Raw genomic sequence first — 5302 nt, 5'->3', positions numbered from 1 at the left:
TCTGTCTGTCTGTCTGTCTGTCTGTCTGTCTGTCTGTCTGTCTGTCTGTCTGTCTATCTATCTACCTACCTACCCGTGTTCTTCTCTTACGTGCCAAATCAATAAATCAATATGATACGTTATTACAAAGGGGCCCTATTTCTCTTGTATGTTTAGTCTCAATTTGACTAAAGAGAAGCCGTGCATTGCAGAGAAGTACAAAGTATCTCAAAGGACCACTTCACTGGAAGAACTGTCAAAACAATATATCTGTGTGCCTTCAACAGAAACGCATTATACTCTTTGAACTTAAGTGCAGCACTGCACATTCATTACCCAAAGTAAATGGGTATTTTCCCCCTAGCACCCCCTCCCTCTCCTCCCCCAACATATTTTTAAAAAATAGAAAGTTCACCTGCAGTGGAGTTTGATGGATATATTGCGCACCATAAGTTGAAATGTTGGTTCCGTTGGCTGCTATAAGCGGTGTCCATGAGGAACCTTGTCTTTTCTCTTGCCATGTTTCTGGAGTAACTGAAACCTGTACTCCAATATCGATAAGAAAGCGTCGCCCTGAATTCCCATCAAGAGTAAAACTAAACGATAAACAAGTTGATTGTTTTGAGAGGAAACCAACTAAAATCCAAACACAAAACACATTACAATATTGTAGCGGCCACGGGCCTACATGTAAACAATGATCTCGCGCCGACAAGACAACTCATGACTGACCACGGAGCTGAGCGGGACTCACAAGGAGCTAACCAGCTGCCCAATTACTTGTCGGCCATTCAAGTCGACAACTACCACAAGACAAGACATAAGGTAAGGAGTGTGTCTCTCCTACATTAGTGACCCCGACGAGCCGCTCGAACCAGCGACTCAGTGAAATTTTGTAAAATTCTTTTTGTTAAACCTGCGCAGCTACAACGACAATGGCTAGCTCCCAAGTAAGTGCTGTTGCGATTAAACTTCCGACGTTTTGGACATCAGACCCTGAGGCCTGGTTCGCTCAAACGGAAGCACAGTTCGCTGTACGAGGAATCAACCAAGATGACACGAAGTATGTCCATGTCGTTGCTGCTTTGGACAACGACACAGCCACTAGGGTGCTGTCAATCATTACGAACCCCCCCCAACAACAAACAAACACGAGTCTATAAAACGTTTGTTTTCTCCTGTCTGCTTACGGCCTTTCAAACGCGGAAAGACCAACTACGCTATTCAACTCCACTGGTTTGGGAGACAGAAAAACTAGCGAGCTAATGGACTCCATGCTGGCGCTACTCGGCTCACACGAACGTCTTTTTCTTTTTAAAGATCTGTTTTTGAAACAACTTCCAGAACAGATCAGGGCGCTCCTTGTAGCACACGAAGGTCTTGACTGCCGCTCTCTGGCACAAGAAGCCGACAAACTCTTTTTGTCTCTTAACTCCCTGTCACAAGTGTTGCAACTCAAAGAAAAACCAACACGGGACCACGCCCCTCCCTTGTGCTGGTATCACATTGAATTCGGCAAGAAGGCAAAGAAATGTAACCCGCCTTGCGCTTTCATAAAGATGTACTCACAGAACCAGGGAAACGCCATGCTGGGTCAACAGTAGCCGGTTGCGCTTCTGTTGGCTCGCAAAACTCTCAGCTTGTTATAACAGACGGGAATCCAGGGCAAAGCTTTCTTTTCGATACTGGGGCACAGGTTTTCAGTCACTCCAGCAATATGGTAAGAAAAAAGACAAGGTACCTCAGGGCCACCGCTAATAGCAGCCAACGTTTCAACCTATGGTGCGCAATATATCCATCAAACTCCACAGCAGGTGTTTAACCGTAAGACTCGTCGTCGCGGACGTCAAACGTGCCCTATTAGGCGCGGATTTCCTTCGCCAACACAACCTTTAGGTGGATATCAGAGGCCAACAGTTGATTGAAGCAGAGACCCTAGACACATCCCTATACAATTAGCAACATTTCTTGTGCACTTATGCAATAAATTCCGAAAAGTCCTTTCGGTATTTCCAGAAATCTTACAAAACCACCTTCTCTGCATCAGAGGTGAAACACGGAGTATTGCACCATATACCCACTACGGGGCCCCCAGTCCACGTCAGAGCATGCCGCCTGCCGCCTCACAAGTTACACATTGCGAAAACAGAATTTACAAAATATATAAGACATAGGTATCAGCCGCAGGTCTGGGGCCTCGCCCCTTCATATGGATCCAAAAAGCAAACGGAGATTGGCGTCCTTGTGGTGATTACCGCTGGCTCAACGACCGCACAACGCCTGATCGTTACCCAATCCGGTACATACAGGATTTTTCAGCTCACCTGGCAGACAAAACTATTTTTTCAAAGATGGACCTGATTCGGGGATACCATGAGATCCGACTCACTCCTGAGGACATCCCAAAAACGGCTGCCATAACCCCTTTTGGTCTCTACGAGTTTCTTAGGATGCTATCTGGAATGAAAAATGCTGCACAAGCATTTCAACGGCTTATGGATTCAGTCCTACAAGATCTCACTTGCACGTTTGTGTACTTGGACGACGTATTGGTGTCAAGTTCATCTGAAAGACAACACTTGGACGATCTCCAAACAGTCTGTCAGAGACAGAGAGATGCAGGTCTGGTGGTGAAGTTAGAGAAATGTCTTTTTGGGGTACATGAGATCCATTTCCTTGGTCACCATGTCACAACCTCAGGATCAACCCCTCTTCCTGACAAGGTCAGGACCATAGAAGACTTCCAGCAACCCAACACGGTCACAAGCCTCCAACAATACTTGGGCATAATCAATTTTTACCATCGCTTTCTCCTTAGCGTGGCAAAGATTATGACCTCACTGTATGAGGCTTTGAAAGCAGGAAGGAAGCAATCGTCACTCTCTTGGTTTCAAGAAATGCCCAAAAAGCATTCCAACAAAGCAAGCGAGAACTTGCAACAGCTACCATGCTCTCTCACCCCCAGGCCGATGCCGAAATTGCATTGACTACCGACGCCTCTGACCAAGCAGTAGGATCTGTGTCAGAGCAGTACACTAATGGATCCTGGCAACCTTGGGCGTTCTTCAGCCGACACCTTCGTTCAAACGGAAAGAAGTACAGTGCTTTCGACCGCGAACTACCCGGCCTCTACTTGGCTGTCAGACATTTTCGTTTCATGCTAGAAGGCATATGCTTTACGGCTTTCACCGACCACAAGCCCTTGGCGGCTGCTATGTCCTAGATTTCTGAGCCCTGGCCCACACGCCAACAACGTCAGTCCGCACACATTTCTGAATTTACCACCAACGTGTAGCACATCTCAGGCAAATCCAACGTTGTTGCAGACTTCTTGTCTTGGTCCATTCTTCAGGTCACACTCAATTTGAACTACAAGGCCATGGCTGCTGCCCAGGACAATGAAAGTATACAGGCACTTCAGAAGGCCCCAACGAGCTTACACGTGGCGTCTGTACCTACAGAACCAGGAGGCCCAGAACTACTTTGCAATATCTCCATTGGGCATCCAAAACCCATAGTACCTCCACAGTTTCAGAGGCAAGTGTTTGATGCCATGCACAACCTCTCGCACTCAGGAAGAAAAGCAACGGTCAAACTCATCTCTCAAATGTTCTTTTGGCAAGGTCTATGCAAACAGGTTGGCAAATGGGCCCAAGAGTGCCTCGTCTGTCAATCCTCCAAAGTACAAAAACCACACCAAAGTGCCTCTTGAAACATTTCCTGTTCCCAAAAAAAAAGATTTTCGCATTTCCATGTAGATCTGGTTGGACCATTGCCCCCCCCCCCCCCCCCCCCATCAAATGATTACACGAACCTCTTCACGATCATTGACATGGCAACACGTTGGCCAGAAGCCATCCCACTTCAGACCACTACAACAGCAGACTGTGCCCACGCCCTCATCAACGGATGGATAGCACGTTTTGGTGTCCCTCAAGATGTCACGTCTCGTAGAGCCTTGTGGACTGAAATTGCGAAATAATTGGGCACACAACTGCATCATACAATGGCGTATAATCCACAGCCAAATGGGCTGGTAGAACGTTTCCATCGGACCCTCAAAGCTGCTTTGAAGGCACGACTCGGTGGACCAAATTGGACGGACGAATTGCCATGGGCACTTTTGGGGCTCTGCACAGTTCCCAAGGAAGACATTCAAACTTCGGTGGCAGAACTCGTCTATGGAGAGCCCCTCACTGTGCCAGGTTCATTTTTCAGAGGCAGTAAAGGTGTCGACACACGCTCTCGATACACTCCGGGCACGTGTTCAGAAATTTTTCTCCAAAACCAACGGCTCGACATCACCGACCGTCTTCAAATGTCCCGTCTTCGCTGAAAACCTCAGACTTTGTGTTCGTTCGTCGTGACCATCGACAAAAGCCACTACAACATCCACACACCGGACCATACAAGGTTTTGGAGAAGTCTGACAAACGTGTTTGTTGGATATTGGCGGACGTCAGGATCGACTGAAACCAGCTCATGTCGAGGATTCTGAACCTGACCAGGTTGCCAATCCCTCCAGGCGTGGTCGGCTTCCTTCAAAGGCGTCAGAGCCTCAGCCGTCCACAGCCAAGGTCTCACGGTCGGGAAGACCGTTGAGGTCGCCTCGCCGTTTCAACTAAGGAACCGTCTTGTCGGTGCTGGTGGGTGGCTGTGTAGCGCCACGGACCTAGATGTAAACAATCACCTCGCACCGACAAGACAACTCATCGCTGACCGGAGAGCTGAGCGGGACCCACAAGGAGCTAACCAGCCGCCCAACTCGTCGGCCATTCAAGTTGACAACTACACACAAGACAAGACACAAGGTAAGGAGTGTACCCCTCCTACAATCTGACCTTTTGGGCCGTCTTTAGTTACTAAGATAATGAAGACATGAACCAAATTCTCTATCTGCTCTATTAAAATTGTTAGATTATTCGAAGTCGTTATCAAAACATTCAAAGAATTAATTGTATTTGAAAAAGCCTTGGCATTTTGTGAAACTCAATTTCTTTTACGTCCAATTTCTCAAAATTAGGTACTGAGCAGAAAAAAACTTAGTAATTCCAAGGTAGCGTTGTGTTTTCGCCCTACGCGTGGGAGCCCAAAAGTGCGCATCAACTCATCGAAGTTTTGACAGAGAACAGAGAGCGGCAGCCATGACAGTGCATGGTCTAGGATATAATGATTAAAGTCTATGGTACCCACCACAAACATTTCGTGAGCAAATTTCCAAGACGGCGAATTCTTTTGTTTCCACCACAAACAAGTTTAGTCATTGCACTTTTCTCTCTCTCTCTCTCTCTCTCTCTCTCTCTCTCTCTCTCTCTCTCTGTCT

At 47.2% G+C, this 5302-nt stretch overlaps 1 long non-coding RNA gene across 1 annotated transcript in view; it reads right to left on the bottom strand.

Annotated features, from left to right (window-relative positions):
- LOC118478371 overlaps positions 1–694 on the bottom strand; it is a 58569-nt gene extending 57875 nt beyond the window's left edge. The window contains exon 1 of the long non-coding RNA XR_004858995.1: positions 395–694. This is a non-coding gene — a long non-coding RNA (uncharacterized LOC118478371). The remainder of the gene's footprint in view (positions 1–394) is intronic.
- Between the last annotated feature and the right edge of the window lie 4608 nt (positions 695–5302).

The sequence above is a fragment of the Aplysia californica genome, unplaced genomic scaffold (assembly GCF_000002075.1).
Source record: "Aplysia californica isolate F4 #8 unplaced genomic scaffold, AplCal3.0 scaffold00517, whole genome shotgun sequence".
Taxonomy (NCBI): Eukaryota; Metazoa; Mollusca; class Gastropoda; order Aplysiida; family Aplysiidae; genus Aplysia; species Aplysia californica.
Note: the sequence above shows the minus strand (reverse complement) of the source record. Positions and strands in the feature narration are given on the sequence as shown.